Below are 24,917 nucleotides of genomic sequence, written 5' to 3' on the forward strand. Positions count from 1 at the left end.
TAGGCCTAAACTTCTTTTCAGAATAATTACATCTGAGACTTTGTTCCATTGTAAGATTATAACAGTGATGGCAATATAATTGTTTGTTGTTCAAGAGGACAGTGTCCATTATGTTGGCTGTTATACTTTGTTGTGTTTGAAAATAAAAGTTGGGCTGATTTTAACATCATTACAAAAAGTGTTGTTATTATTTTTAATCATATTCAGGTTACCACAAATTGTTTTTTCATGTAGTTGAACTTGAAATGTTTGTCAGTAGGTAAACAATTAGTATTGTACAGTCAGAAATATCAAGTTATTCTTAATACTGCAGACTTGCAATGTATAAGTTGTCCTAACAGTCATCTTAAGTAAGCTTTACTTAGTTTTTTTTGAGGCAACGAGTTTCCTCAATTTTTTTGAGTCCTGGGAACTAATAAGGCTGTACAGTGTACTCAAAATGAGTAAGTTGCCCTAACTTGGTCATCTTACGTAAACTTGATCCAATTTTTTGAGTTCTGGGAACAAATGAGCTTGTACAGACTACTCAAAATAAATAAGTTGTCCTAACTTAGTCATTTGTAGCTAAGCTTTACTCAATTTTTTTGAGGCAACGAGTTTCCTCAATTTTTTTGAGTTCTGGGAACTAATTAGATTTTACAGTGTTGTTTCAGAAATATCTAAAGAAGAAAGTCTCTATTGTAGTCAGGCACAGCTAAATTCTGCTTGTGAGTTAACCTAGCCAACCACACTGTGTCTTGTTAACACCTTTAACATGTACCCCCTCGTGATGTGTGCCACTTCCTCTATGTCCTCTATTTGTACCACCATATGGAGAACCACAATAGCCACACACATCGAAATACACAATTCTTAGATGCTTAGATGATGAATTGTAGAATACATTCTCCATTTGTAAAATGATTTTAGAATTCCACATTAACAAAGAGAGTTTCAAAATGGTTTTTAAAAACCTCATAACCATCCTAGGGGAGCTAGGATGGTAATGAGGTGCTTGAAATGTTGTAGGTGGCTGAGTTTATACTGCTACCATTGAGACTAATCGGGACTCCGTCTTTGTGGATCTATGGAAGTCCATATATGCAGGGTGTAGCGTCCCCTTGGTAGAGGCGGTGATATGGAGGGGGGTCAAGGGTTTTTCCTTTTCAACTGATGACTTTCTTTTTGTATCTGGGGTTTGTTAGGATCTCCCTGTTCTTTCGATCTTTGGGCTGAAGGAAGGACAATGCTCAATCAACAATTACTTTATTACACACAATTCAACACTTTTGAGCACAAACCATCATGATGGGGAGACATGCATGCAGAGGGTCACAGCAAATCTCAAACCGGTGGAGGGTTACTCAAACTCTTACAGCCTTAGTGGCCCCCACCTAGTCGTAAAAGCCTAAACATTCACATTCTTTCTCTCACAAAGCACCTAAGTTATGACCTCGGCTCCCTGTGCAGTCTGTTCTGTTCTTTTCTAATCAGGCAAATAAGGTGATGAGTCTCTGACAACAGTATTTCTTATACCCCAGCAGTATAATGCATCATAAAACAATATCATTCATTCACCATTAATCAGCAGTCTAATGTGATACAAGACTTCTTCTAATTCAGGAGAATAATGCCAACTGAAACTACATAATAATCTCACAGTCTTTAATTAGAGGTATAACATAAGATAATATCACAATCTCACAGGTTTCACCTTGAAGCTTCATAGGTATTGTTGTCACTGAGGAGTTTAGTGATGTTTATTTGCTCTGCTTCTTTTGTCAGAGATAAAATACAAATAAATACTTTTTGTGTCCCAGCTGAGTAACAGGAGGAGAAGAGTCTGGTGGTGCAGCAGAGGAACATTTTCAGCCATTTGGACTGAAATCAGCCACTACAGAGGAAACAATGACTTCAACACAAAAGGTGAGAAAAACATCACAGTTACACTGTTATTGAAACTGTGTGTACAGCTGGTTGGTTTTTAAAAACCCATCAACAGCAGCATTATCTTTTCCATCCTGGGCTCCTCCATATATACAGAATCTACATTCACAACCAAAAACCACAGAAGTTACAAGAAAATACAAAGATCATATTTTCTCTACACACATTGAAACAACAATATCATCAGTTGAACTCTGATTTTTTTTCTGAAGTAAAAGAGGTTCTCTACTGATCAATATTTCTTCAATAATGTCATTAAGTGTGCCTATGCCAAGAGGCACACTTATTACTATTCATCGGATTTATTATTGTGTGGATGCTGGAAGCAAACTGCTCGGATTTTTGCTCTCTGTAGCCGTATGAATGGCAAACTACACTGATTAGCAGCGGCATAGGCACACTTAAAATTTCTTCTGAAATTTTCGCTTTCTAGTTTTCATTACAACTCTCATTGTAGCACATCATTGTAATGTGATGCTATCACCAGAAGGTGGTGGTAACACACCTACAATGAGTTTTTTGACATGTTTGATTCCACCAATGGAGGGAGTTTCAGTTTGTTCCACGACTGCATTTCACTCACTGCCTCTGTTTGTATCTCTGTCACTGCAGGACCAACATGGAGCCAGTAGTCAGCGCTCTCAGGAGGCCGACAAACCTCACAGAAGAAAGGGAGAGAAAACCTACAGCTGTGATGAGTGTGGGAAGGATTATACCCAGGCTGGACACTTAAAAAGACACCGACTCATCCACAGTGGAGTTAAACCTTACATCTGTGACTTGTGTGGAAAGTCTTTTACCCTGGCTCAGACCTTAAAAACACACCAACTCTTCCACAGTGGAGTTAAACCTTACAACTGTGACTTGTGTGGAAAGTCTTTTACCATGGCTCATACCTTAAAAACACACCAATTCATACACAGTGGAGATAAACCTCACAGCTGTGACTTGTGTGGAAAGTCTTTTACCCTGGCTGCACACTTAAAAACACACCAACTGATCCACAGTGGAGTTAAAGCTTACAGCTGTGACTTGTGTGGAAAGTCTTTTACCCTGGCTGCACACTTAAAAACACACCAACTGATCCACAGTGGATTTAAAGCACACAGCTGTTACTTGTGTGGTAAAGCTTTTGCTCGTATTGACGGTTTACAGAGGCATGTACTTACCCACTCTGGAATTAAGGCGTACAGCTGCGACTTTTGTGGAAAAAGTTTCAGCGACAAACACTACCGAAATAGTCACCTACGGATTCACACTGGAAGTGATGTTTACTGCTGTGATCAGTGTGGGAAACTGTTTGCAACAGATGCACAGTTACAACAACACATGTTTAGCCACACTGAGGAGAGACCTTATAAATGTGACCTGTGTGAGAAGACTTTTAAATATCCACATCACCTGAGAAACCACCAACAGATCCACACCAGAAAGTAACTCTACAAGTGCAGTTACTGTGAGGATGTATTGATGTTTTTATCTTGTAATTGTAACCTGAGTGTTTGGAAAAAGTCTGATCAGTAAACTTATGGAGTTATACTGAATGAACTGTTTGGAAAAATGAAGAAGTAACCTGAGTTTTATAGTGTAAACATTTAAATTTAATTGGACGTTGGCAGAGATGCTTTTTATTTCAGGCAACATTCAGGATAAAAATGTTGAAGGAATTCCCTGACTTACACTGTCTTTGTTTAGAAGTGGAGCAAAGCACATGGATCCAGTTCTCAACCCTGTCATCACTGTGGTGGTGGGAAAGAGTTTCTCTGTGACCTTTGTGGAAAAACGTCAATCATCAACGGGACCTAAAAACACATCAACATAGCCACACTGGAGACAAAATTAACTACTGCAAAGAATGTGGGAGAGGCTTCCACACACCAAGTACGTTAAAAATACATGAACTCTTCCACAGTGGGGTCAAAAAGCACATCTGTGACCAGTGTGGGTCATCCTTCACCACTGCACGTGAGCTCAATGAAAAAGCATAAGCGATTCCACACAGGAGAGAAACCATACAAGTGCAGACACTGTGACAAAAGCTTCTCACAATCAGGTCATCGTAACAAACATGAACGTACACACATGGAACTGCAAATATTTTCACAGCAGTTGCTCTTAAAGCTTCCAAAATGAACTAAATCTGTCCACCAGCTTTGAAACAACACCTGCTGTGACTTTATGTCCAGAAAAAAGAAACTCAAGCTAAACTGGTTTTGGGCTGTGCTTCCATATAATACCAGTTTGTACCAGAAGATGAAGCAGTGAGTCAGTGTAACCTTTATTTACTTGGGCAAAGAACACATTCGTATTCACAGTGACAGCAAAGAAATGTTGAAAGGTAAAAACAGCAGCACACATCAGGACCATTTTAAAGATCACAGGTGACTTTTACTTAATTCAAATAACTTCAAATTTTGGCTCCTCCTTTCACTTTAGTGTATTTACTGTATCCTTGAAGTCCACGTGTTGTTTATTAATGAATTCATTTTGATCCACATGTTCTGCAGCTGTTTTCCTGTTGATTTGAAGTTTGTATTATGAAATCCTGATAATGTTAAAGCGTTAGTTATATTTGATGAACTCTGTGTAAGGTTTGTCCTATTAAACAGTTTGGTGTGAAAAATTAAGAATTGGTCTGAGAACAAGTAGTTTGAGCCATGATTTTGGATTCAAACTAATTTAACTGTTTTCAGTGGTACATGTGGAGGTTTATCAGAGGAGGAGACTTGGCTGTTCTCCACTCACACAGAACAGGGTTCCTGCAGCTCATTAAAAACTCTGAAATGCTCTTCAAGGACAAAAATATGTGATTTTTCTCAAAAATGTGCTTTGGGCATGATATTTTCAGAGAGTGTGTTTAAGATGCATTGTGATCAACATCTCACACATTCCAATAAAGCAGATGTTCCTGCATTTCAACCGAGCTTTGCAGATGTGTTCTCCCCCCTGCCCGTGTGCACGACTCTCATGGAGCACCACTTTGAAATGCAGCTGATTGGCAGATTCCCTTGTCTGCAGAGTCCAAAGACAAAAACGGCCTTCTCCACTCTGTATGGTTCCTACCAATTCGTCACACTTCCGTTTGGCTTGTTTGAAGCCCCGGCCATTTTTCAGCACCTCCTGTAGCGATAGCTGCGTCCTCACACTGCATATGCTGTTTCCTACCTGGATGATGTTGTCATTCAAAGTGATACCTCGGTGGAGCATGTGCAGTGGTTGGTCACGGTCACGGTTTCCCTGAGGCAGGCAGGGCTGATGGCAAACCCGAAGAAGTGTGTGGTTGGATGGAGGGAGGTACAGAGTTCTTTGGTACAATTTTGAGACCCCATTTGAAGGCTGATTATACCACAGCGACGTGATGAAGGCTGTCCCAATTCCAAATGCGCCCTTCATTTCCCCGGACTTGAAGGATGAGTCGTGTGTATCATTCGTGGCCCAACATATCCCAGAATTCATAGCGCAGCTTTGACTGCTGCAGATGGCAGAATCGTGGTGGCCGAAGAGTAAACTTTTAAATGTAAGTATTGACTTTTTCAACCTCATTAGTTAACGCTGTCCATGCAGATATTATAGATTTGTAAATGATTACCTAACAATCTTGTCAACACAAAGTTCTTTATTGACAGGCAGTGGGGAGAGGGGACACTTGGGCATGCATTTACTGCATATAATGTGTCATCAACCTTTTCATCTTTTCTCTTTACCCACAGCTACATCCACTTCTGTTGGGCTTAGGCTACTCACTAGGGCTGGGTATCGTCATGAAGCTTTCTTTTGGTCGGAGAGGAACAAAAGCTGCAGCTCAGAATCAGTAAGATGTTGACTTTCTGCCCCGACGGCGTGTCCGTGTTCATGCTGTCAGGTGAGAAAGACGACATGTCACTGATGCATCGGGTCCGGGATTTGTGTTCACGTCTTTGTGGGGAATCTGTTCACCTGCTCTCATTTATTGTTTTAGCTGTTTGGTATTATGTTTTCTTTGTTTGTATTATAGTTTCTCAACAGTACTTGTTTCTTTTAATTTGTTTACTACGGTGGCCCTGAGAGGCCAAACGGACTGCAACTTCAGAAAACACTTGCAAAAAGAAAAATGCTGCAAAAAGAAAAACGCTGCACTGCAACTTCACAAAACACCTGCAAAAAGAAAAATGCTGCAAAAAGAAAAACGCTGCAAAACGAAAAACACTGCAAAAGCACACAAAGCACAACGAAATAGGAAAAGACACAACGGAAATGTTCCTGGGGAGACAATAACCTGACGGACCAGTTGCACGAACTAAAACATGCTTACCAGTGCGCTGGGACAGGGAGACACTTCAAAGAAGTGGAGGAGAGGTAAATGTGTTGTAATCTCATGATTCTAATGATACTACAGATATCTGGAATATACATTCAAAGATAATTCTAACAAAGATAATGTTTAATGTAGCCTTAGAAATGAAGCTTTTTTAAACTCTAGAACAAATACTAATAAGTCAAAGTCATTAAGGAGTGTTGCAGTTAATGTGTTCAGGTATGGGGCGATTGTGGCTCAAGAGTTGGCAGTTCGTCTTGTAATTGGAAGGTTGCCGGTTCGAGCCCCGGCTCCGACAGTCTTGGTCGTTGTGTCCTTGGGTAAGACACTTCACCCATTGCCTACTGGTGGTGGTCAGAGGACCCGTTGGCGCCAGTATCTTTTTGCAGCATTTTTCTTTTTGCAAGTGTTTTGTGAAGTTGCAGTGCAGTGTTTTTCTTGAAGTTGCAGTGCAGCGTTTTTCTTTTTGCAGTGTTTTCCTTTTTGCAGCATTTTTCTTTTTGCAAGTGTTTTCTGAAGTTGCAGTCCATTTGGCCTCTCAGGGCCACCGTAGTTTACTGGTTTGCATGCACTTTTTATTTTTCTATATTTTTCTAAAAAATACATTTGAAAAGAATTGATACCTGTAAACCACCACGGCAGACCCAATGGCATTTTCATGCTTTGCAGCATCATTCATTCTTACAAGTCATCCGGCTTGTAAGAATAGAGATTGACAGACCACGTGACTTTCGCGCATTGCATGCCGGAAACCCGTGGCAAAACAATCAAAGTACCGCATCAAATGCAAGCATTTGCAGCACCACAAAACGTTCATTCGCCGGTTTCAATACCTTCTTGCTTTTTCTTTGCCCCCCAAAAGAGGAATGTACAAAACGAAGGAGAACAATGCCGGACCGTACAAAGACAGACTCGACGAAAAGGCAAAGAAAAGGTACGAGGAAAAAATCAAAGGAGTGAAAGGGTCAGACCCTTAGGAGCACACAGAGTGGACAAAAGACGTTAGCGTGCTGCCCAACTTTCACCACGCTCAGATTTATAATTATACGGTTCTTGGAGTGAGTGCATACACTCATGAAGTTTAGTAACTTCAGGTCATTGCAACAAGCCCAGGTACAGTTTACCGACGGATGGGTACAGGACCTTGAAATGCACCGTGTAGAACACAAGACCATCGTACGTATCGTAATTTTACCAGTCTCACAAATCGTCTTCATAAATACACATTCGTTAACCGTTTATTAATATAACCTTTGAGCTCAACGGTAATTAATTAGTAGTGGAAATAATTTCTAGTACGCATTACAGAAATGTAGCAGTGACAATAATATTGTATGTTGTAATCGTACTGGGCAATTAGTGATACAAAAAACTGTTTTATCCTGTGAATAAAAGTATACGTTTTTGTCAATGTACCATGGTAATAACAGAAGCGAAACGCAATATTCTGTCAGTACAATTCACTATTTATGCACAATAAACAAAGGAGCATAGCGCGACAATTTCTGTTCAGCGCCAGACTTGCTTGTAACCTATATCACCAATTATGTTATGAAAAATGACGTATTAACTACTACAAAACACTTACCTTTGTGGAAATGCTTGGAGCAGACTAACATGTGAGCTGGAGTGTCCTGGGACATTATATTTGGTCTTTGAATGGCTGCAATCCAGGCCATCGGTCGGCTCTTTTTTACTTCGGAAACATGGCTTGAACAATTTCTCTTCAACGACGTAATCCGATAACAACCGATCTCTTTACCCGTCGGCTTCCCGTGGCTGTCATGCGACCGGCTATTGCAGTTAATAATACAACAGCTTCTTGCCATTTTTTGTTTCTTTTTATCGCTGTGTAACTGATTTCAATTGAAAGCCTGCTTGCGCTAGTACCTCTTGCCACGGATACCCACAATCCTTTGCGGTTTTACCCCTCAATGACGTCACATTTTCAATCTCTATAAAGGCTTTGCACCCCTGATGATCCACCAGGACAAACTCAGCAGTGTGTGAGGAAGAGGAGGAGGAAGATCCAGCAGCAGCTGACAGATGGAGAGAATAGACAGACTGTTCCCTGTTAGTGAGGGACTGCTAGAAAAGTTTAAAATAACTAATTGTCTGTCCTGAATCAGTCTTATTAGGTAATATTAAAATAATTTTAATCATTCCAGTTACTTGACATATAGACATAGACGTACAGACACACGCAGACACAAACGTGCATTCCCACCCTCATGCACATAAACACATAAACAAATACTGGACACTCACCCAATGTGGAGACAGACACAAATGGACACTCTACACACAGTGTCACACTCCCCAAACATACTCTATACTCCAGGTCCAGGTACCCTCGCCCCCAGAGGGGGAAACAGCACCTAGACCCAGGAGATGTTACCCTTTTCCCTGGGGTGGAGACAAGCAGACCGCCCCTGGTTTCGCAGCAGAAGGGAGGACCCGCATCCCAGACCCCAACTACTCTGCTACAACACACGTAGTCTGACTCTTGTCTCATGAGTTCATGTTTTGTGACTATTGAGTGAATTACTGAGATTGCTCTAATATAGTTTAGTACTACAGTATAGTTTAGGGGCAGCACGGTGGTTAGCACTGTTGCCAAACAGCAAGAAGGTCCTGAGTTCAATTCCACCATCAGGCCGGGGTCTTTCTGTGTGGAGTTTGCATGTTCTACCCATGTTTGCGTGGGTTCTCTCTGGGTACTCCGGCTTCCTCCCACAGTCTAAAGGTTGATTGATTAATCTAAATTGCCCATAGGTGTGAATGTGAGCGCGAATGGTTGTCTGTCTCTGTGTGTTAGCCCTGCGGCAAACTAGTGACCTGTCCGGGGTGTACCCCGCCGCTCGCCCTATGACAGCTGGGATAGGCTCCAGCACCCTCCGTGACCATGAAAAGGATAAACGGAAGCAAATAGGTGGATGGATAGTTTAGTACTTCATAGTTCAGCTCTTGTGTCCCACTTGGATATTGAATCTTGTAACTATGAGTCTCTTGCTTGCCATAGTGTGGGTTAATTTTCAGTTTCTTAGTCCCCTGAGTTTGTAGTATCGCATGTTAGTGTATGGGTTTGAGCAATTCCAGAGGGTAGATTCATTTGCCTCTCACCTTTAGTTCATATTTTGCCAAAATAATAGCTTGTTTTACACTGTTCCTCCAAACCTCTGTGTGGTGTCTGCATCTGAGTCCTTTTCCTTGTGTTGGCTGCCCGGTTGTGACAGAACCTGAAGTTGTCTGATGTTCATGCTGATGAATATGGCCACACTGACACATATTTCCTTTCAATTTGGTTTTCAACTTGTTTTCTATCTTTTTTTAGTTAATTAACTGATTTTAATTCTCAAATTTTGCCACCTAATTCAATTTCCAAAGATATGCACGTGGCACAGTAACAGTATCTCTAGCAGTAGCTCGGGACCTGACGGTAAATGTTTACTTTGTCTTCCTGAAATTTACTGATAGAAACCTTTGCAGAGAGAACAACACAGTATGAACAGTCTTCTCACAGGTACTGATAAAGAAACAAATATAGAGTTTCTCTTAATTCTGCTTTAGTTTGTTTTCTATAATCTTGAACTTCACGTGTTAAGTTATCAGATGGTGAGCTTAAGTTGCCAGAATGTAATTTTCCTACAAAAATACAGGCTAAGTGTGTACCTGTGTTAGTGTTTTAACTGAGGAAGCTCAACAAAGCCAGTCCTTCTTTGTATTAATTGACTTGACAAAACTAGCACACCCAGGTGAGAGATAAAGGGTATCACAACAGTGGTTATCTGTTTTCTCTTATTTTGATCTAATACAGGAGACATTAAAGTCACTTTAGCAAAATGTATTTTAATAGTTGAAGGTTATTGGCAATAACCTACAAATATGACTGATCAGTGTTCTAGTTTGAGCCCTGCTAGCTCAATCAACAAAATGCAGTGAATGAACAAAAGAGAACTCTAAATCAAATCAATACTTGGTGTGAACAGACTTTGCCTTCAAAACAGCATCAAGTCTTCTAGGTGCACTTGCACACAGTTTTTGAAGGAACTCGGCTGGTAGGTTGTTCTAAACATTTTGGAGAACTGAGCACAGATCTTCTGTGGATGTAGGCTTCCTCACATCCTTCTCTCTCTTCATGTAATCCTGGACAAACTTGATGATGTGCTCTGTGGGGGGCTGTACAATCACTTCCAATACTTCTTGTTCTTCTTTACACTGAAGATAGTTCTTAACGACTGTTCTTACCTGCAGAAAAAAATGTTGGTGCAAGAAGAACAGAGAACAAAATATGAGCTCAAGATTATAATCTATATTGACTAATCAAAGTGAGCCTCTGTATAATTAGTGTTTATTAGTGATGTCCTTTGGTGTATTGCAGCCCTTAGGATTAAGTTTTACTTCACTGCAGTTCAGTGATGCATGGAGGAAAATTTATTGTAGTCACAGAGATCCTTAACAGGGAGGAGAAAAAGAGTTACACTGGATCACAACAGTAAATTCTAAGAGAACAAGATGTATTTAATTTTATCCAATCCAATCCAAACCATCTTTATATATACAACACTTTAAAATACCCAGCACAGGACCAATAGAATAAAACAAAATGGTAAAAAAAACAAACATCAAAATTAAAACAGCCCTATATTTAAAACAAGATAAAACAGTATAGAATCAAATAATAATAAACAAACAGAAGAGGCCTGTCTTATCTCTAAAGGCAGATTGTTCCACAGCACAATCTCCTCTAAGTTTATGCTCAGTTCTGATTACATTAAGGGACAGTCATCAGCTGGCATCTAAATACACATTTAGGGCGACCAAAAACCATCACCTCAGTCTTTTTGTCATTGAACAGATTTATCCAGAGGAGAGATGCATCGGTACAAACGATTTCATCCTTTAAACCCGAACTCTGTGAACGGCTGACTGTTCGATGTGCTAAAGAATAGAAAACATTATTTCCCATCAGACCATGAGCAACATTCAGGCATCTAACACAGTAACACTAGTTAGCTGTGTGCACTACTAAAAAGAGGCTGTTCCAATTCTCAGCACAGATCCTCTCTTTTCCTGAGTACTTAGCAATTCTCCTTCTCACGATGACGTTTAAGGAGATAGGCGCTAATTTTGACCCACGTGGATACGTTGAGTCACATGACCGCACAGCCACAAATCACAGCAGAGCCGGGAAAAGGGGCGGAGCAAAGTGTGTGTGCAGGAGAGGAGTCGAGCAGAGAGAGCTGCTTTTTCATGAAACGGGAGTAAAGTAGTGAACTTACAGGAACATATACCACTACCAACGTTTGGATCGATATCTGCATCGATCTGCACACCCTTGTCTCCTGGATTGTAGCTGAGATCAGCGTGAACCACGTGGGTCTCTGCTCCCTGATCTGTTTGGAAAGACTTCCAGCTTCATCACGGAGTTTCTCTCGGCTTGTGGGCTCATCTAAAGGTAAGCACCGAGCTAACTTTAATGTGGGTTCAGTTTATGTTGAGTTTTTCTCTGTTGAGAATAATAGATTGCTTGGTATACACTGGAGTTAGACAGACTGTAGAGTTTGTGATTGCTTGCAACATTATATTATGGCGGTTGCTAGGGGGTAAGAATACATACAGAAAAATAGTCTTGGAATATGAACAAAAAGGGTGCAGGGCAGGAGAACAGCCAACCCCCACCCCTAGGACAGGAAGCCACAGGTACAAGCCTGGGGGAGGGCAACCCCAGGGTGACCAATAGAGAAAGAGTAGCGGAAGCCTACTGAGCAGGGGTGCCAAAGGGCTACCCCCGCCGCCCGTCCCCCCTTACGCTATAAAGGTGTGTGTGAGGAATGCTCCTCAGATCAGCCTTTAGAATAGGACTTCATAGGATGATCTCCAGATGCATCTGTATTTTATTTACTCCCAGCCAGGGGCGGTTCTAGGATCAGACCATTAAAAAACACTCCCAAAACAGAATAAATTATTACAAAATATGAATAAAAGCTATAAAAATGGAGGCAACTTTGCCTGTGGTAGAATGTATACAATGTATGAAAAAATCTTTACTGCGGATACTAATTTTACTAATTGAATAATAATTTTGTGTTGTAAGATTTATGAGTTTCATGCTTTCATAGTGGTACTTAGGAGAGCTTGACATTTTTCTCAGGTTGTACACACTGTACAAAGTTTGAGAAACACTGATAAGTGTATGTGTGCTTTTGTAAAACATTTAAAGCTGCAGTACAGAATCTTTGGAACAAGCTTAAAACACTTTTAGAATATAAACAGAGCGCTCTGCTTCTCTTTACAGCTCCTCACTCCATCAGGGCACCGTTTGCCACTTTCTGATAGTGTGCAAATGTGATGTATGTACTGCAGCAGCATACAGACAACTAGATAGTCCAGAAGTTGGCCTACCTATTACTGGCTGAGGTTTTAATAGAGTTGTGGCTGAACCACATAAAATATATCATTAATTTTAATCTCCCCAATCAATGATAATGTTATGTTGGAATGTTGTTAAAGAGGGTCAAAAATGTTTCAACCCAGTTTGTTTTGCAGGTTCTGTATAGCAGCTTTAATTTAGGGAGAACACAACTTCCAGATTGTGTGAGCAAAATCAGGTTTTGTCTCTTTGTCAGTTTAACAGGTTCTGTTTTGCCTGTCAGTTGTCTGTTTTCTTACCTGGTTCTTCCTGACCTTGTACTTTCTCCTCACGTTCCCCTCTTTCCTCTCTCCCTCTTTGGACTGACAATCATACACAAATAGCTTGTATTCAATTAGATGAAAATTTACATTAATATGACAAAAACTCTATTAAGATCACTAACACAGCGTTCACAGCGCTGCACGTCCAGATTGAAACAGCCGAAAACGCTTACGTGCCAGTACAACGCATACATTAAACGCAAGAAGATTCGACCTGCCTCATTTCTGTCTGCTGCTTATTAACTTTCTGGTGTTCTGACAAACCATCCTACTTTGGCAAAACGTCCTACCGTAAGTAGTTTATGCACATTTCTACTGTCACAGAGCTATTCCAGCACAAATTTAAGTTGGTATGACAGTTTGCCACTTAATTTTACCTATTAAAGTATGCTTGTAGGTAGAGCTGGGAGATTTAAGATTTTTTTTCATATCACAATGTTTTTTTCATTTCAGGCGATAACGATATATATCACGATATAAGCCAAATAACTATATTTGTAAGATTTAAATGTGCCGTTGCTCACAAGTAAAATGTGAAATAATTAGCAGCTTGTTTTAATTTAAATATTTTTTTCCCTTAATAAGTTGAACAGGGTAGATGTACTTAAGGAACATGAGACTTCAGTTTCAGATAAATAAAGGCAAATATTGCAAACTACACAAAAAGCAGCCGCTAAAGCGTTTAAGTTTCAAAATAGGACAAACAAAACAGACTACTAAATTGTCAATTCCACTTAGAAACAACATTTTAATTCTTAGTTCGTTTTACAGAAAAACATACAAAATTGACTAACTTTTGTCAATATCAAATAAACTGAGAAATAAAAGGAAATTCTCAATGTCTCCTTGTTGTATAGCTTAGCTTTTCAAACAGTTTTAACAGTGACTTTAGTCTGACAAAAGCCGAATGACGAATTAGTGCTTTCAGTCAGAGATTGAGCATGCACTGGTTTATTGTATTTGCAGACTTGCTTTCAGTACAATTTACAGTGCGCACTACTTTGTTTTTTGTCAGACTTGGAATAGCCGAAATACCTTCACACCACGGAACTTCTATGGCCCTTCCGTTCGACAATCTCTCCGGCATTGGAACCATCATCGTTTTTTTCTTCGCTACCCTTTGCTCACGCTCTTGGTTGATTTTTCTCTAGTCGGCACACTCATTTCTAGGGATGGGTACCGGTGTCCGGTGCCATGATGGCACCGGTTCTGACATAAACGGTAGTAACCAGACCGAAAAGCAGCGCACATTTCGGTGCCTTATTTCGGTGCTTTTTTGTTTTTTCCTGAGCCAATTCTAGCCAATCATTTTACGTTTCCGAGGAAAGTAGGCGGGCTCAGGTACGTACGTTCTTTTAGAGCAGAGCCACACATTAAAAATGCCCAAGGCTAAGCGTTACAAAGTCTGGCTGTACTTCGCAGGAAAGCATGCAAACTCAGCAGCCTGCAACAAGTGCTTTAAGCTGATACTGTGATACTGTCAAAGGAGGTAACACCTCGAATCCGATGAAACACCTGGCGACGCATAGCGTTTTTTTTAAAGCCCAGAAATGTGCCGTGTTTAGCTTGCTGCGAGACCTCACACCGTGCACATCTACTGCGGGTGTGGCCTGTTATCATCCCCCCAAAAACCCGAAGAGTAGAGTCTTGGCCCCTAGCCCTGCCAGTGTAGCAGAAATGATGACAGATGATGCTGATGATGACAGCAGCTGTTCTTCTCTGCGTGAGTAGCTTAATGTTGTTCTTGTGTAATTCACGTTGAGTAGGCTAACCACATTATTACATTAATGCACGTAATGTGAACTAGCAAACACCGTCGTAGTTACATGCGGCTGTCTTCTTGTTTGATGGCAGATACTCCCTTCACTCTGGCCAAAAAGGCTAAAATGACCAAAGAAAAAGTGGAAAACATTTAAACAAGGGAAGTTTTTGGACCAATTTTGTGTTTTTTCCATTGTTTAAGCACTGCTTCCAGCCAAGAGTGATGCCATATATGCCCTACAGCTGCAGAAAAGGCTTACATTGTTATCTTTTTACAAAAAACAGCTAAACATGAGACGTTTTTGGACCAATTTTGTGTTCTCCATTCTTTAAGCACCGGTTTGACACCGTTTAAGCACCGGCACCGTTTCAAAAGTACCGGTTTGGCACCGGTATCGGATAAAACCTAAACGATACCCATCCCTACTCATTTCCTTCATTACCTGGGCAGCCCGACTGCAAAAACAAATACACATGTGCACCTTGGCACTTGTGTATTTTTTATTTTTTTTTAAGATGACAAGAGACATTAGGCCTATCGCAATAGCTTAATTGTTCTATCGAGAAAACGTTATTTCGCAATACATATCGTTATCGTTCTATCACCCAGCTCTACTTGTAGGTAACATTCACAAAGGTATCATGGTTTGGTTTTACCCATCAGAGTATGTTTCTAGCAGTTATTGACAAAGGTAGGATGGTTCGCCACTGAATTTTAGCTGTTAAAGTATGCTTGTGGCTAGGGCTGTTCAATCTGACCAAAATCTCATATCCCGATATAAGAATTCTATCGCCCCGATAACAATATAAATCATAAAAATTTAACATTTTCTGTAATTCTGTGAATCTCAGGCAGCTCGACTTGCGGGAATTGCTTCCATCTGCGCGTCATGTAGCTGGAGTTGAGTGTTTTAACCGATGCATGAAACGATACATTTTTAGACATAAGTTGTAATAGCCGCCGTTTTCTTTGTGAGTATTTATTACACGGCGTGCTGCAGGGAAAAGCGTTTGAGTCTAAGGTTTATATTTTAGCACCTGGCGGCTCTTTTACTCTTTTACTCTTTTACTTCTGATCCGTAAATAATTTGCTCTTTCACGTGATTCAGTTTATTTTAAAAAGTCTCAACAGGATCTTGAGCTTTATTGTGAAAGGTTTATGTGGTACATACACAAGCGGACACGCGATGGTTCTACCGTCGTTGTTGCTAACCACAACGCACAAAAACAGGCACTTATCCGTCCGTAGTGTGGTTATATTAAATATAAGAGAAAGACAGAACTTTAAGAAATTAATATAGACGCTACAGTGACCATCAAAACGGTGAAAAAATATTGCCGTAAAGTTTATTTTGCGACACCACAAAACGAACGACAGCGTAAAATAAAACGATAAACGTTTTTATATCGTCATCCGATATATATCGTTATATCGAACAGCCCTACTTGTAGCTCAGATTAACAAATGTAGGATGGTTTGGCCCATGTGCAGAAACAACAGGTAGGATGGTTTGTCAGGTAGGATGGATACCCAGAACACCGGCTCTTTGAAATGTGTCAGCAAAATATTGAGGAAAAGGACAGAGTTTTTTAAACTCTTTTTGGACTAAAAATGAGGTGGACTTGTTGCTGTGAGTAACACAAAACTAAAAAGTTGCTAAAGTGATTGAGAGTTAAATAATTTCAAGAAATCTGGAGCATGTACAGACTAATATTAATCTTTGATAGGACTGTCAAAATTGAAAGCAAACAAAACAACTGCTGTGTCTCAGTTTGCACCGGATGCCAAAATGGAGAGAAAACGATGCATTTTCAAACAAAAACGCGTTAGTGTTAACATAGCCTCAGGCTACACTCACACTATTCAGCTGGTGTTTCCACTTCAATGTAGTCCACGTCTATTCCATTAAAATATGCTCTACAAGTGTCAGTCCCGTACTAAACACACTAATCTGGCTAAGTGTGTTTTGCTCTTCCACAAAACCATCTTCACTGTGTCTCTTTCTTCTCTCTGTACTAAAACTAGAACCTCTGTTGTAGCAGCTTTTGACATTCTCTACTTTAACACTCTTCTTCCGTGTTGGGTGATTCTCTGCGTTCTTCCTCCTCTTCTTACTTCAATGTCAGGGGTAGACTGCCCTGAGATATGTTTTTCCACTGACTAGGGGATTATTCTGCACCCGCAGTTGAGATTTGAGACGGACAGAACCGATATTACGTATTGGTCCAATATTCCAATACCTAAATTACTCAATCGGTTATCAAAAAGAAATTCAACATTGAATCCGATCCTTTAAATTAGGGATGCAACGATACCAATTTTTTCAAACCGATCCGATACCGATACTTGGATCTGAGTACTTGCCGATACCGAGTACAAAAACCGATACTTCTACCACACACAAGTTAAACTTAACCAGTAGTAAAGGAACGACCCCAGACAACTCTTTAACCCAAACGAAACGTTCACTGAACGTAAGGGCAGAGACAAATACTGTAGAACACATCCCTTTTTTAAACTCAAATGATATTCCAATTCCTTAACCAAATGAAATACACTGTATAAATGAAATAATTCCCTTTCAAATTATATTAAACAACCCAACTTATGTTATCACCTTTTGGTAAGTGACTCACTAATATACACTCCAAAACACGTTATATAAATCCACTAAACACACAATATTCACACATGGGCTCCACACACTCACATTCACACTTGTTGCAGGCCTGTTTGCTGCTCACGCCGGACGATGGAGAAAAATCCTCTTCTCCCCAGTAAGAGCACAAAAGTCTGACTTACAGTTCCGTTGCCCGGTAGATCGCCGTTCACCAGTCCCACACTAAATCCACTCCCTGCGGACCCGATGCTGTCTCTGCTACAGCACGTTAGCGAGTCACTGTCCAGCTCTCCGACAGTCCATAGTGGCTGCCTCCTTGGCGAAGCCAAGCAGTCCGGGCTAGCCTTTAGCCTCGGCGGTCGTAGCTGGAAACACAGCACGGTGGTGCGACCATTGAAACAAAAAGTCACTTCACCCACACTCTGTTGTGAAGCTCTCACACGGTCAGCTTTCTAGTCACACACTCTTTTCTGCTAGTTAACCTCAGTAAAACTAGCTGAGTCTCTCACTTTGGTTCAGCTAACCTCGTGCATCTCTCCATGCCGATACACAGGTCCCGTTTTATGCTACCTTCACGGGCCTATAAAATATTAGAACTCTGAAAAATATTTTAACTCCCTTCAGAGTTACATACCATAAAATAATACTTTTATGATTAACATAACAGTTTGATTGCTCTAATTACCTGTATTTACCTTGTGACATATTACAGGGCAAATTACATTTAGGGTAGAGTTACATCACATAACATCAACTGTGAACACCTTATGTTACCGTGGCGTTTAAGTCCATGGGAATTATGAGTATTCCCATCCGGGCTACATTAGTATCGGTTCATGGTATCGGTTAACTTTTACGAGTACGCACACATTTTACAGTATCGGCCCCGATACCCGATACCAGTATCGGTATCGGTGCATCCCGACTTTAAATATCACAAAAGCACTTCACAAAAACTTGTGATATAGCGTAACCTAGCTCATAACCATAGCACCTCGGAGCAGCATGCGTCACGTGATAGAGCGGCTGTGGCGTAAGAGAGCTGTCGGTGGTCTGGTGTAGGGCTGGGCAAAACGATTATTTTCCTAATCAATGAATCTAGTAATTAATTTTTCAATGCATCGATTAATCTAACGATTAATTTTTCAGTCCGATTCGATTCAATTTTTCCCCATTATTTGACTTGTATGACAATTTCACATTTACTAATTTATGTATATCAATGAAAAATACAAATTTCTTCATTTGAAGACCTTTTAATTATAACAAAAAGCAAAATAAAGTTGTAGAGGTCGTACAATCAATACAATAGAGATAGCATTTAACAAGAAATGAATGCAAAGATATATATATTTAAGGAAAAGTTAACAAAACATTTCAAATAAATAGCAACAATGGTGTCTTTAAACAAAATGTAACATTCACTTTTCTTTCTGCCAAAAAGTGCTCTTCATTCACAAAACCCACAATGACATTGTACTACAATCTTCTGTTTTTAACAAAAAATATAACAAAGGAAATTATAGCAAAAAATTAATAATATACAAACAGCAGCAATGGCGTCTTTTAACAAATAATGAAATGAAAAGTTACCCCTAAGTAGGACTCTGTGACCAGACTTGTCCAAGCATCATTGGTAAGGGAGATTTTGGATGTGGCTTTTTTTAGTTCATTCCTTAGTTTCTCCACTGAAGTTTCATACTTTCTCTCCATCATGCTTTTAAAATGACGCCTAGACGGCAGAGTGTAACCTGGTTGGAAAGTGGTCAGCATTTCTTTGAATCCTTCACCCTCAACCACAGCAAGTGGTCTCATGTCTTTTAAAATCATAGATAAGATGCTCTCGGTAAGTACAGCCACCTCCTGGGGGTGCATGGTGTACTTCTTCTCTGACAGTAGTCCTGCAGACTTTTCTGTTTGTTCCTGAAATCATGGACGTCAAATATAACGTCAAAAAATAACGTTTAAACAGCCATAGCTGATGGCATCTTTACTGGTGCACTGCTTTCTAGTCATTAGATGGCATAACTTCGTCCTATAAGACCAAGCTGGAGAAGCATTACATATAAAAACAGCGTTCAAATAGGATGAAAGACATTAAATTTGACAAATCAAGGGTTTGTTGTCATTTTGCTTTTGCAAGCACTTTAACAATGTTGTAATAGTGTCCACGACGGCTACGTTTAGCAGGTGGTGCGTTATCCTTGTTAACATTTTTCCTGCGGCCAATTCGCTGTCTCACATTTTCGTCTTTTGCCAATTCTGATGATCAGCCTGCGCGCATTCCGACTCATTTTGCCAGCATGGGCCACAAACAAAAAACAAAATAAACAACAACTAAACAGCAGCTGCTATATGTTACTGCTAAGCAGCTTAAATTAGTTTTGCATATATGAAGGTTGGGTGTTTATCTCTGTGTCTATGAGTGAGTGTATGTCTCACTCATGGGGGGGCGGGGTCTGGATGGATTAACGGGTAAAACCAGCGCTAGTAAAAAGATAAGAAAACTTACGGTGGTTTGTCCTTTGCAGAAGCCATTGTTTGAGGTGCTGGTGCATAGCCGTCGTGCTTTTATTTCCACCTCACAAAGCCGGCAAACGATAGAATCACTTCCTTTTCATTTAAAATATCCCCATACTGTAGAACTGCGTGTTCGGGTGGAGTGGGTTAAGTCGACTGCGCCTGCCTAAATCATGTTGCCGCTACTCGCTGCCGCCATGTCTTTTTTTGAAAGTGACGACGCATCGACACAGATTTTTTTTAGCGTTGTCCCAGCCCTAGTCTGGTGGAGCATTTGCGGCATCGCTATGAAACCAGCATTTTATCTCCAAGAAAGCTGTCCCGGAGAAAGCAAGAAAGCATTCCCACGCTAAGCTTCACAACCGATATATGGAGCGACTGCCTCTTCTTCTCTCCCCCTCCCTCTCCTGTTGCTACTTCAATCATGAAACTGATCAATGATCAGCTGATTGGCTTTTCTGTCGTAGTCTTGGATCCTGGACCCGACCTCACGCATGCAAAACCAGTGTGCTGTGATGTGCAGTTTCTCAACAATGATGTGCATTTTTGGAGATATGTTCGGCAAATAAACAAAAATGTCATATTGCCTGAAATGTCATCACTAAAAACACTATGTCGAAAATCAAGCCTTTTATAATCACAGTCTTGGTCTGCCAATAAAAAATAAAAAATTTATTTTTCTCTCAGACGTGAATGTCGACGTGCAGAGAGAAAATGGAAAGAAAACAAGCTCCAGGTGTCTTTGCGCATCCTGCGTGACTGCTTAACAAAATATCAAAAAACTGTTAAAGCTGCAAACTCTGCTTTCCCATCTGGTGTAATTTCTACCAACTTTTATAAGCCCCAAGTTCTTTTTAATATTTTTAATTCTGTGAATAACCCCTGTGCCACTGTTCCTATGGAGGCTTCCTTTGCACTTTGTGAAAACTTTTTGAATCACTTCATTAAAAAAATCTCAACCTTACGAACACTGTATTCCCAGGCAGTGTTAGACCTAGATCCACCTTGTAAATGCTCGGCTGTTTTTCAGCAGTTTGAGCCTTCGACCTTTTCTGCACTGCAGGGAGTAATTGATCACTTAAAACCGTCTAATTCCCCTGGAAAAATCGCTAGCGAGCTAGCGATTTTGCGAGCCCTCATACAACTGGTGAACACTAAAGTGAGGAAATAATATTACAATTACTAATGTGATATGATTTATAAGAAAAGAAATGTGACACTACAATATGAATAACACAGCACTGGTAAAAACACACAGAAATTAAGAACTGCAAGGTTAAGTCTGCATGGCCCACAAGCTCATGCGACCCTAGGATGCCGCTGTCATCTTCCTGGTTCTGAAAAAGCATACATACATCCACCCTTTCCTTGTCTGCTTGGAGTAGGTGCAATCTGCGTATCACTGTCAAGTCAGTGAACCATTTGTCCCCATTATGGATGGTAAGCATAAATGTAACTCCGAAATGACAAAACAGGCACGGCTTCTTCAAGACGGGCGCTTCGCTGCATTTATTGAACGCTGTGAAAACTACAAATATAAAACACAAAGGCTTTAAGCGCTTCAGTCTATCAAAGGTAACACTTGTGATTTAACAACAAAAAATTACCTCGTGGCTGCCTGCCACTTCGGAGGTTCTAGAAGAATACCTTTACAGCCTTGTGCATTCTAAATTAAACCATAAAATAATTAGAACACTATACATTACAAATTTGCACAATATTACAATACAGTTATGGCAAAGGACAAATACCTTGTACAGCTGGTAGACTAACCAGGCCTTTGTAGATAGCTCGCTGAACTCCTTAGCGTGATTATTAAACGTGGGCTCACAGTTTATATTGTCACGCCCCAAACCTCGTGATAATAGCGGTGTAATAAAACTTGTTCTTTATGACAAGATAAACACACCTTTACAATATTGTCCACAGAACTGTACAAGCAAGAACATTTTAACTGCTGGAACCGTCTATTAAACTTCTTATACATAAGTCATTTCTGTAACACTTACACTCCCACCAAAATCACTCATTGTTTGCAATGTGATTTTCTAATGAGTGTCAACATTAGAGTCTGGTTCGCTTTGCATGTTAGTCTCCAGTAAAGTCACTACCTTGTGAACAGGTCTTTCCAGATATATCAGCCTTGTCAGTGGTTTCCCCCTGTTAAAGGTAGTTTCACTGGTCTTGAGCTTCACTTTTTGAACCTTGCCATCTAGGCTCTCCATAGCCTCTACTATTAGAGCAAGTTTCCATTTACATCTCGGAGCATTATCATCCTGCAGTATCACGATGTCATTTACTCGCAGGTTTCGTGAGACGTTCTGCCACTTCTGTCGCCGCTGTTCATTTAACAGATACTCTCGCCTCCACCTTTGCCAAAACTCATTTGCTAGAAATTGTACTCTTTTCCATCTTTTGTTCAAGTACAAATCCTCTCTGCAAAACTCTCCTGGAGGTGGAAGAATAACCGAAGACTTCATCGTTAATATGTGATTGGAAGTTAATGGCTCTGGTCCCAAGGGATCATTGAGATACTCAACACTTAAAGGTCTGCTGTTAATGATGGCCATTGTCTCGTAAAGCAGTGTCCTTAGACTAGTTGTATCGAGTCTGTTTGAGAACTTGTCCAGCATTGCTGTCAGTACACTTCGTACTGTTCGAATTTGGCGTTCCCAGACGCCCCCCATGTGGCTAGCTGACGGAACGTTCACCACAAATTCACAACCCATGGCTCTTTGTGGTTCTTGATCCATATCCTTCATTAGCTCCAAAAGTTCTCTTTTGACGCCCATAAAGTTTGTCCCTTGGTCGCATCTTAATTGTCGGACAGGACCTCTTATGGCTATCAGGACTCGTAGAGCGTTCATGAAGGCATCTGTCGATAAGTCGTCTAGTGTTTCAATGTGCACAGCTCGTGAACATAAACACGTGAACAATAGTCCATACCTTTTGACTTCCTTTCTTCCTTCCTTTACCATGAATGGACCGAAAAAGGCAAATCTGACATCTGTTGGACATTTGTAGCCTTTCTGTATCTTCTACACTTAACACAATGGTAAATGTGTGAAGAACAACACTCCCACATCCTAAAATCCATATGCCATTTGCCCGCACTTCATTTATTGTCATCCCTCTTCCTTGGTGATGTACACGTTCATGGTAGTGTTTGACGAGTAGGGCTGACACATGGGACTCCTTGGGGAGAATTGCAGGGTGTTTTACATCATAATGTAAAGCTGATTGAGATAATCTTCCTCCCACCCTGAGAACATCTGACCTGTCCAAAAAGGCATTTAACTGCTTCAGTCTGCTGCGCCTGTGCAGAGAATTTTCTCCTTGAGATCTGATCTTCTGTATTTCCTCAGCAAAGACGTCTCTTTGCACTAGCTTGATGATGAATAATTCTGTGTCTTTTCTTTCTTCAAGATCTGTCACTTTGTTCGTTCTTTGTTGAACACCTTTGTACTCTTTGATGAATCGTCTGAGCCTGGCAATGGCCTTAATAGCTCTCGACCAACTGGAGAACTTCTTCAAACGCTCTAGCACTGGGTTTGCTTCCTTTGAAAGTACAGTGTACGTATAGCCTTTACGGACTTCAGGATCCGTTTCTTCAACCTCTCCCACCATTTCCTCTCTGACTGGAAGATCTTGTTTCCAAAGAAAATCGGGACCTTTAAACCAGTTTGAATCTTTCAGCTGAGTAGCATTTAAACCTCTTGAGGCCTGATCAGCTGGATTTTCCTCTGAGCTGACATGCTGCCATGTCCCACGACTTGTGCTTTGTCTTATTCGTTGGATTCGATTGGCGACAAATGTGTGAAATCTTTTAGCATCATTATTTATGTATGCTAATACGACTTGTGAATCTGTCCAGTAATATTCCTGTAGATTCTGGATGTCTAGTTCTCGTTTGATCACATCTGCCATGCAAACTGAAGTCATGGCCGATGACAGTTCGAGCCTTGGGATGGTTGTTTGCTTAATGGGCGTAACTCTTGCCTTGCCCATGACGAGTGCACAACTGACCTGTCCTTCTCTACCCTTTGCTCTGAGGTATGAACATGCGCCATAACCACTGAGGCTCGCATCTGAGAAACTGTGCAATTCGTACTGCACAATGTCAGCAACTTGTGAGTAGCTTCTTGGGATCTTCAGAGCTGCCAACTTGGGCAGGTCTCTCAACCATGCTTCCCATTGTGGTAGAATGTGATTTGGGAGATCCTCGTCCCAATTAATTTTGTCCTTGCACAACGTTTGGAGTATTTGCTTTCCAATTAATATGAATGGGGCCACGAACCCAAGGGGGTCAAAGACTGAAGCAACAATCGAGAGCACCCCTCTCCTTGTCAATGGGTTGTCTTTAACTTGGACTCTGAATTGGAATTCATCTGCCTCTATGCACCATTGTACTCCAAGTGCACGTTCAATGTGGAGTTCTCCAAGAGCCATGTCCTGGTCTTTGGCTTTAGCTTGTTCTTCTTGGGGAATAGCTGCCAGCACTTCATCATTTGACACAAACTTATGCAGATGTAGGTTGCCTGTTTTACAAAGTGCCCTTGACTCTTTTACCAACTGTATGGCCTCGACTGATGTCACACTAGCGAGTCCGTCATCAACGTAAAAACCTCTTTGGATGAACTCAATAGTCTCTTTGCTGAATCTGTCTCTATCTTGAGAAGCAATATGTTTGAGTCCGAAATTGCAGCATCCGGGAGATGAAGCTGCACCGAAAAGATGCACTCTCATCCTGTACACTGAAGGCTCAGAGTTTAAATCACCTTTGTCCCACCAAAGAAATCTCAAATAGTCTTGATGCTCCTTGATGACATGGAATTGGTGGAACATCCTCTCCACGTCACACATGATGGCGATGGGGCCCTTTCTGAATCTACATAACACTCCAATCAGTGCGTTGGTAAGATCTGGTCCAGTCAGAAGGTGTTCGTTAAGAGATGTTCCCTGGAAACGGGCCGAACAATCAAAAACCACACGTATCTTTTCAGGTTTCTGGGGGTGGTAGACCCCATGGTGCGGTATATACCATGCTGCCTCATTATCCAGTTCTTGCTCTGGGACCTTCTCTGCGTCTCCACGGGCTA

The 24,917-nt window shown here is 40.8% G+C and overlaps 1 protein-coding gene across 1 annotated transcript in view; it reads left to right on the forward strand.

Moving 5' to 3' along the window:
- The first annotated feature begins 11,429 nt into the window (after window positions 1-11,429).
- LOC134624792 (zinc finger protein 235-like) overlaps window positions 11,430-24,917 on the forward strand; it is a 31,732-nt gene continuing 18,244 nt past the window's right edge. Inside the window, exon 1 of the mRNA XM_063469855.1 lies at window positions 11,430-11,678. The gene's annotated coding sequence lies outside the window, so the exon portion shown is untranslated. The remainder of the gene's footprint in view (window positions 11,679-24,917) is intronic.

Source organism: Pelmatolapia mariae, linkage group LG3_W (genome assembly GCF_036321145.2).
Source record: "Pelmatolapia mariae isolate MD_Pm_ZW linkage group LG3_W, Pm_UMD_F_2, whole genome shotgun sequence".
Classification (NCBI taxonomy): domain Eukaryota; kingdom Metazoa; phylum Chordata; class Actinopteri; order Cichliformes; family Cichlidae; genus Pelmatolapia; species Pelmatolapia mariae.